This window comes from Ruditapes philippinarum, unplaced genomic scaffold (genome assembly GCF_026571515.1).
Source record: "Ruditapes philippinarum isolate M1 unplaced genomic scaffold, ASM2657151v2 ctg19046_1_1_1_1, whole genome shotgun sequence".
Classification (NCBI taxonomy): Eukaryota; Metazoa; Mollusca; class Bivalvia; order Venerida; family Veneridae; genus Ruditapes; species Ruditapes philippinarum.
The window spans coordinates 811-10463 of NW_026852166.1; the positions used below are offsets into that span (position 1 = coordinate 811).

At 33.1% G+C, this 9653-nt stretch overlaps 1 long non-coding RNA gene across 1 annotated transcript; it reads right to left on the reverse strand.

Annotated features, from left to right (window-relative positions):
• Positions 1–420: 420 nt before the first annotated feature.
• LOC132751157 (uncharacterized) lies at positions 421–1915 on the reverse strand. The gene is made up of 3 exons (XR_009628645.1): positions 1471–1915; positions 936–1012; positions 421–734 (listed from the first exon to the last, which is right to left on the reverse strand). It is a non-coding gene; the product is annotated as an uncharacterized LOC132751157 (long non-coding RNA).
• Between the last annotated feature and the right edge of the window lie 7738 nt (positions 1916–9653).

Here is a 9653-nt window from a genome sequence, read left to right on the forward strand (position 1 = left end):
TCATCTTATCATTCCCCTAATCTTTTTTGTTTCATCACGTCATAAATATTTTCTGGCTAATCCTGATTTGATCGAATTTAATGTAACTCATTCTATTAAGTAACTTTCCCTCAAATGAAATGTATAACAGAAAACTAAAAGCAAAAATATGTTTCATGCTTTTTTAATTTAAAATAAAAGTTGCAATTTTAAGCTGATACATACAATTTTAGTAAATTCTGCAAGGTTAGTAAATAATTCTCACAAATTAAACAAAATAAAACATAAAATAAGTTAATTACAAAACAAAAAGTATTACAAAAACAATGACATAAATGAAACTAAGAAAACATGAACAAATATTAAAGAACAAAACAATGTATGCACATTTCTATATCAAATAAAATAATGAAAATATTATAATTTTAAGAAAAGTTAAAAAGATTCTGATAATAATGTTTCAAGCAATTTATGACAGATTTTCAGTACTTTAACTATATTTCTACAGCATTTCTAAAACATTTAGTACATTTAGTGCCATTTTGCATATTTTGACCTCCTTTGATAATTGTAAGTAATGTATAAATTGCTGCCTTTTAGTTACTTCACAAAGTTATACTTTTAGATATCCATGAGAATTAGCACGAATTTTTAGGTGTGATGCTTTAAGACATGACCTTCTTTCAGCACCCCTCATCTGTCCGGAGGATATGTAGCGTTTGTAGCGCCCAATAGCGTGTGTGACATCATTTTCACTGAAAAAAAAAGAAATTTATGAAACATGTAAAAGTAACAAGCTAAAATGTTTTCATGGTTATCTTAACTTAATGAACAATTTTGCCAACTTTTTATAAGAGAGCTTTAACAAAAATTAAAAGTAAACATAAATACTGAACATTTAAAAAGCCGCTTTTAAACTCCAGTATAGTATGTAATAGAATTTACAAAAATCTTACTTTCATATGTTTCTTTTTACATATTCACGTGTTTCCGTCCCTCCGACCTTTGAGAGCATGTCCAACACTTTAACTACCTGAAAAGAAAATTATATTCTAACTTATGTATATATTCTACGTTTGAAATAGAACAGTTACGCAAGTCTTAAATATTTCATAGTTTTGAATTAAAGATTTAATGCCGAAATGTCTGGAACCAAAACGTATTGGGTTATTTGGGACCGAAACGTCTTGGTCCGAAATGCTCGAAATCGTACACATTTATTCTCAATTCTCAGATTTTAACTGACAAAAACATCACAGTTTAAGAAAAATATGAAAACTAAGCAGTACTGAAAGGCATATTATAAACTCTTCACAAGCAGAGTTAAAACATGTCAATTTGAAAAAGATTTATTATTAGACATTATCGCGAATTTGTGTGACATTTTACTTCAGCTGTTCAAATAATGATAATGAAATTTAAGAGTGCTTGCAATCATGCAATTATTTATCAAATACAAAGTAGAAATAAATCTAAATAAATTGAACTGACCTTTTTGTTCAAGAAAATCTATAATATTCACTAATCAATGCATCCCGATTCCTGACCGACAGCCAAAACGTAACGCCTACGAATTTGAATTTCCATCCACGTGACTTTAGATTCGAATTATAGGTTAATTATGTTTTCTTTCCCTTTTCTGTCACTATGATTAAATGTTAAAGCACTATTAAAAACTCGTAATTTTGATACATATAATGTACCACAAATGATAATATTACAACGTTAAATGATTGGAACTTGTAAACAGATCTGTGGCTATAAATAGATTCCATAACAATAACACATGTAACTTTCCTATATACAGCGCCACCTTTATGTTTTATTAGGTTGCAGCGCCGCGATCTTGGTCTGTATTTATATAAGAACACTTCATTTGTAATCCAAATAACATTTGAAAAAAAGTTTAAATGATTACAACAGCGAATAAGGATTATTTTTTTTTTTACCTACTGTCAGGACATCGACCAGAACCTGACGTTAGTACGACGTCAAAAAGAAACGTCTATTAGACATCGGTATTTTAACGTCAGATTAACGTCGTTTTTTTGGTCGCCGACGTCGTGACCAAAATCTAACATTAATCCGACGTTATTTTAACGTCATGTGTTTGCTGGGAAATAATATGATACTTTTATGAATGCCTGTTTTATGAATTTGTATTTCTGTTAACGACATTTTAGATAAATTGTGTCATGCCAGAGTAAATCATGCATTTCATTCAAAATAATATTGAACTACGCTGCGAGGAATAAAGAATATATGAAAAAATGGGCATTTTAAACTGAAAAATGAGCCAATATTTCAAAAAACAATTATAGCTAGCTGTAACAGTTTAAAGAACCTTAATAGTGCAATTTACCAGTTCCTGAATGATATCATTATGTACTGATAACATTTCTTATGGTAGAAAACGATGCTCGCTATTTAAAGTTTCAATTTTCATGGCTAAAACTCTTTTCTTTGACAGTTCTCTGTCTAACATATAAATATTCTTTCATATCTCTCTCGTGTTGTCAGTCCGTAGCCATTCTAGGCCGATTTAGATAAAACAATTAAAGCGTTTGAGAGTGCTTGAATCTTTGTGTTGTTCTACCAAAAACCAACATATAACATACATTTAACTGTCTTATAAAATAAACCAATTTTGATCATAATTTAAGTAAGGAATGACAAGTTATAAACGTTTTTTTTAATCCAAAATTTTAAAATGTTGGTAGGATAAAAATTGAGGATTGAAAGATCAAAGAGATGATCAATTGGCAACATGGTCAAATTTAATGACCAACCGGATCACGCTGTTAAAGTTTATTATGCTTGCGATGCATGCGTTGAAAATGTTTACATATTGATAATAAAGACTTATATAAAAGACGTATTATAAATGTCATTTAGGACGCGTTTCACTTTAAAACACCTTGTTAAACTAGATAATGAGTTTTCGTGTTATGTCATTCTTCCTTCTGAAGAGAATGAAGAACTATGTTTGATTTAAAACCTGGAAACGAAGTGATCCCTCGGAAGCATTAATCACAACAAAATTGCAAGAGAGTTGCATACTCGGTTTGATTTAATCTGTACAAGAGGGATTATGAATATGTGCAACATCCCTCACACCCCTAGCACCGGCTTGAGCGGTACTCAATTCTCAACACTCAATAGTGCTGGCATCAATGATCCCGAAGGACCAGAAAAAATATAACAACACTGAAGTGAATTATGGGGCAACGTTTTACAGCTGCCACAGAGCACTTGACACTTGCTGTTGTAAAGTATAAAAATCTGGAAACGAAGTGATCCCTCGTAAGCATTCATCACAACAAAATTGCAAGAGAAAGTCACTGAGACACGACGATATTAAAATTCATCTTAAAAGCCAAAGCATTCAGAATGCATATGGATATAGAGCGCGACATTTTGTTTCATGGACGGGGTTATTTTGATATCAGGAAATTTGACTTTTAGTTTAGATGAAAACACAGTTACTAGTAGTAGACGATATAAAACAGTATAATTATTATCATAGAAGAAAAGAAGCAAAATTGATAAATAAATTGGCAAATATGTTATTACTCATCACACATTGTTTCTAAGCTACAATATAAATGTCATTTTACTTTTTAGCTCACAAAAATCAGTGTGAGCTGTCATGCGTTAACAATCGTCTTCTCCTCTGAAACTACTAAGCAGATTTACTTCAAATTTGGTCGGTAGCATCCTTGTGACAGTCACACTGGAATTTGCCCATGTCATTCTAATGGCCACTTTTAGGGGTCAGCAGAGCTAAAAATAGAAGAACCTTTAAACATCTTCTTCTACAGAACTAATTGATGGATGATCACCAAACTTGTCTGTAGCATTCTTGGGTAGTGTCTTATCAAGTTTGCTCATATTAATTTGATTGGCCCCTTTTAGGGGTCTCTAGGGCTAAAAATAGAAAAACCTTTAAACATCTTCTTCTACAGAACTAATGGATGGATGATCACCAAACTTTGTCTGTAGCATTCTTGGATAGTGATTTATCAATTTTGCTCATATTATTTTGATTGGCCCCTTTTAGGGGCTGCAAACGCTAAAAATAGAAAATACCTTTAAATGTCTATTTCTACACAATTAATTGATGGATGATCACCAAACTTTGTCTGTAGCATTCTTGGGTACCCTTTTATCAAGTTTGCTTATATTAATTTGATTAGACCCCTTTAGGGGCCACTAAAGCTAAAAATAGAAAATACCTTCGGACATCATTTCCTCCAAACTTTGTAGCATTCTTAGGTAGTCTTTCATCAAGTTTGCTCATATCAATTTGATAAGCCCTGTTTAAGCTAAAGCTTAAATGCCCCAGGTCATGGCATTTCTTAAAATTATTGTTTAAGCATATTCTATGCTCAAATTTAATATTACAGTGTATAATATATTGACATTCCAACACTGAAAAGCAGTTGTTTCCAGTTAGCGACTCAGGGCCATCATGGACCTCTTGTTTAAGTAGTTTCTTCGTTTCCTGTAAATACGTAGTGCTCCCCGTTGAAATTGGACGAGTCTATTCGTTGATTGCATCACAAAAGCATCGAGTGGTTCATTGTCCGGTCAGTATCTAGCCCGTTTCAAGTCAAAGGTTACTATGGTGGCTAATTTGTGCGTTTTCGTCCAGCGACCCCGCCAAGCGAAAAATCGAAAATTAACAAGTTTAAATGGCGGGGGTGCTTTGCGAAAACACGCTTATTAGCGAGGGTGCAGGGCGAAATTCAAGAATTAAAACTTCGCCACGCGGGGGCGCGGAGCGAGATTTAAGAAATAAAACGGCAGGGTCGCGGGACGAAAACACGCTTATTAGTGGGGCACAGGGCGAAGTTTAATAAATAAAACTTGGCCGCGCGACACCGCTAATTAGCGTGTTTTCGTCCCGCGACCCCGCAAAGCGAAAAGTCAATAATTAACAAGTTAAATGGCGGGGGCGCGGAGCGAAAACACGCTATTTAGCGGGGGCGCTGATAAATGTGTTTTTGCTCCGCGCCCCTGCAGTTTTATTTCTTAAATCTCGCTCCGCGCCCACGCGGGCAATGTTTTATTTCTATATATAGATGTATTTATTTATGTAAATATTGTAGATATTTGTAAATCTTTTTTTTTTCACAGCTTCTATACCTGGACTCCAGTTTATAACCATATTAATTAGTTTAGTGTTGCGCTAGAAAGAATTTTTATAAACTTATCTTGTAAATATTATTACATTTTCATTGTACCGAAAATGAAAATGTAAGGGGCAATTTCGTAATTTAAAGGAAATTATGTAAACAAATATAAATATTCATACAATTATGAATGGAAAAAAATGGCCACACTATCTCTTTTCATATCTAAAAAGTTCATGTATGTAAACAAAAGCAACTTGATAAAGGTAAACGTCGTTTACATACACGTTTAATCCACAGGCACTAGTAGCGGACCTGGGAAGAAAAAATATGACCAGATTGATAATATAACCTGTGTTCATCTTAAAAGTGTAAAAAACCAAAAAATGTAAATAATGACCTCCTTTATAAATATACTATAAGTTAAGAGCCGGAAACTCCAGATTCGAGCCTACGAGCAAGGGATTCATTTCCCGAGCCGTTGTGAAAACAATTGGCCAGACAATTAAAAAAACTTTTATCACTATTTCACGTTTGTATTAAGCTTCAAAATGAGACCAACCCCAAGTCTCTAGCCCTACTGGTTCATGAAATATCTCTCATGAAACGAGCGAATTCGTGCTAAAAATCCTTGGTAGACAGAATTGCGGCACAACGATTCGGTACGTAAACATAGACTAATACATGTATGCCAGCTGAGTACGGATCAAAATCACTTGAATTTACTAAATAATATTACTAAATACATTAAGTTTGACCACACACAGCCGTCATTAGCATCTGATACTCGCAAAATTCTAATTTCAAACCTTTCCACGGTCTTAAGATTCCTTTCTACGCCATTGTAAATCAGCTGTTCGATATTTTGAAACGAGTCTTCTGATTGGCCAATAGCAACGAAAACCGCAACGTTTCACACAAGGATGCCTAATTGCGAAGAAAGCGATTGAAGGACCGTGAAAATGTTTGAAGCTCGAATCTCGTGTGTATCAGATGCTACTGACAGTTGTGAGTGGTCTCATTTAATGAATTTAGTAATCTTATTTAGTAAATTAAAGTGATTTTGACCCGTACTCAGCTGACAAACATGTATTAGTCTATGTTTACCTGTTTACGTACCGAATTGTTGTGCCGCAATTCTGTCTACCAAGGATTTTTAGCACGAATTCGCTCGTTTCCTGATAGATATTTCATGAACGGGTAGGGCTAGAGACTTGGGGTTGGTCTAATTTTGAAGCTTAATACAAACGTAAAATAGTGATACTAGTTTTTTTAATTTTCTGGCCAATTGTTTTCACAACGGCCCGGGAAATGAATCCCTTGATTTGGAGTTTCCGGCCTTCTCTTAACTTATAGTATATTTTTAAAGGACGTCATTATTTACAATTTTTTTTTGGTCTTTGACACTTTTCTTAATAAAATATCTTGCTAAATATCTTACCTCTAGCCTTTGACAATGCAGAGAAGACATTCTCAATTTAAACCATATGACCTATTACCGCCTTGTTGGGCAAATTTTGTTACTAGAAGCAAAATTTGAACTTCTTTAGCAGATTTATAGATTAAATATCACAGCTCTAAGTTTTGTTCCTTCAGACATGAAAATTTTTTAAGTTTTTAAATTATAAATATAAGGAAAGTTTATTACCCCCCCCCCCCGAGACAGGGCCAATGATGAAAATCAATGATCCCCACCACTTGATCTAAGGGCTTTAATTCAAATAATCTTAGTTGGGGTCCTCAACACAATGTTTCATGCCAAATAATTTAATGTTAACCTTTGTCAATTCAGAGAAGAATATTTTGTAAAAGTGTTTTTCTTCATATATGAAAGGAAAACATATAACCGCCGGGGCCAATTTTGAAATTATGGACAACATTTGAACTGTGCAGTCTTTGCTTCAGAGGAGACGTTTTTTAAAGTAATGCTGACGACGCACGGACGGAAGGTAGGGGTTACAATAGCTCACCATGAGTACGGGTTGCCGATTCACAGCCCATCTCTCGTCCTGCTGAGATATCCGGAAGGCTCTTTTTGTCGCCGTTCTAGAGAGTTTACCATTTCCACCTGTACAGCCTTCCCCAAAGCAATAGACTCTCATATGTACATTATTGGTTCTGAATGGAGAATTAAAGCCACATACTTACATAGCGGTCTTCAGAATATCTCAAAAAGAAGGCCTATACGGGACACGCCGTCCGAAATGTTTTTGTCGGTTTAGATTTATGTAGACCTTCATGTGGAAACCTCAGAGCCAGTATGTAGACTCCCGTAGGTTGGACAAAATTTGGAATATTTTGTTTAAGGGAATAAAAAATATCAACGTAACAATTTTATGTTTTCTTCAATGTGACACTCCCGTTTCATCTAACGAAAAGTTTATAAGTATATGGTAAACAAGAAATCAATAGTCAAAAAACTTTAATTTCAAAGTGGGCCAATGGTTGTTAGCATATCATATTTAAGACAATTATAAAAAGTCAAATTTATCGAGAAAAATCTTTTCGAAAATAGCATTGGCCGTGGTAAACCTAATTTAATTTATTTGAGTTTTTTATGATGGCTGATTTGGAACAATATAGCCGAAGCTACAAAACGACAAAGAGCCAAATGGTGCATTGTCGAACTTGTCTTGTTGTTCTGTCGAAAAGGATGCACGCCTAACGGCGCGTTCTCGTGTAGTGTGTTGTCGCGATGTAACATTGCCGCTCGGCTCAAATCGAAGGATTGGCTTATAAACAAAGCGACAGGACGACACTGCCACAAAGCTAAAACGTTTTATATCGACATTTGGATTACTTCCATGATCTTTCTGCTTTTAAATAAAGTATTTTGAAATATTAAAACGGCTTTAGATTGTCTGTTGTCTTTAACAGATGTACGGCTTTAAGATAGAAATGTGAGAAAATAAAACACGTACCTGTTTTTATAATAAATGCCGTCTTACTTCAGAAATATCAATTCTAAAATCACATTTAAATAGTCCTGAAAATTATATGTTCACTGTAAAAAGTACAATTGTAGTTATTTTGATAACTAGCTCTGAATTATAAACCATTATCATTATGTACACAATGTACTTATGTACTTATGAACAAGTCTAGATTATTTACTTGGTATTGTAATTTTGCAAACTTATGAAACGGATTTATGATAAAACCAAGACCGATCACGTAGCTACTTTGTTTCAAGGTTAACTTATAACTGATAGTGATTTTGACTAGCTGTTGCAGAAGATATATAACGATTTAATCATATCATTACATTGATACCTGATGATAAATATCCATATCTGTAACATTTAGCTTTATCTGTCACCGTAGCTTTATCTAACAGCTCATCAATACAACCTAAAATGAAGCGAAGATAACTAAATATTATACCCTTTCTAGTTTGAAATAATTGATCTGATAAACTTGATATCAAATAAAAATTTTAATGTTGAAGCCTCGCTTGAAACTTGAAACGAACTAAAAACATTTAAAAGACTATTTCTTGTCGGTTCTTCTTTTTTTTCAAAGACTCGATTGGTTAATTTAATGTACTAACCCGCACAATCTATATAAATAATTACAAATTCTTCACGTTTTCCATATATTTGGTTTTATTACTAATAAAATATAAATCTGAAATCGGAAGTCTTAATTTAGAATTTAAACAGGTAAATAATAAAACAACTCTGCTATGTGAGTATCTAAATAACTGGGTCGTAAAGAGCATAGTTTTAAAACTACATATACAATGCATATAATACAAAACAAAATAAATATGTCTTATTATAACTATGCAATATTAGCTAGAGACAACAATGGCGCGGATGTGACACCAAAAATGAAAAAGTTTTTCCTTTGACCTTTTTGATAGTTATACAGAAAATAACTCAGACAGCTATCTCACACTTGAATAACTTGTTAAATTCTTGTATTTTACACTTCATCGCACTGTTTTTGTCTTTTGTTTGAATGATAAAAAATAGTTTAGTAAAAACAATCTAAGAGGGCATACATGTTTAACATTATCTTACCGTTTTACGCTATGAATATCTAAACCATAAAAAATTATGGTAACGTACAAAAGTTTGTAACATAAAATACTAATATTAATAAACGTCTTTAATTTTAAACTGTTTAATGTTTTGGCCATATTCTTAAAATTAATACTTCAAGTTAGTAGAGAGAAATATTTTTTTTTTTTTTTGGATTAAATGAATTTGAACTTTATGGTAACGTTTTGGATCTACTGGCATGCGAGCAGTTCCCGTACAAAAATCATAGTTACTTAAACATTATTTTTTATTACGCTCACTCACCACAATTTGAATGTTACACATCAATATTCAGCTCGTCAAACAAATCATGGAAATTCCATCATGTTCTAAACATAGTATAACCCTTACTTATGAGGCCTCATATGGGGTACCAAAATTATCCATTATTTTGTATGAAGAGAAGTAGTTCCCGTACATAAAATCTAACCCATTATAATTATACAATTTTATTATATTGGACCTATTTTTCATTTACAATTTTTGAACAGAC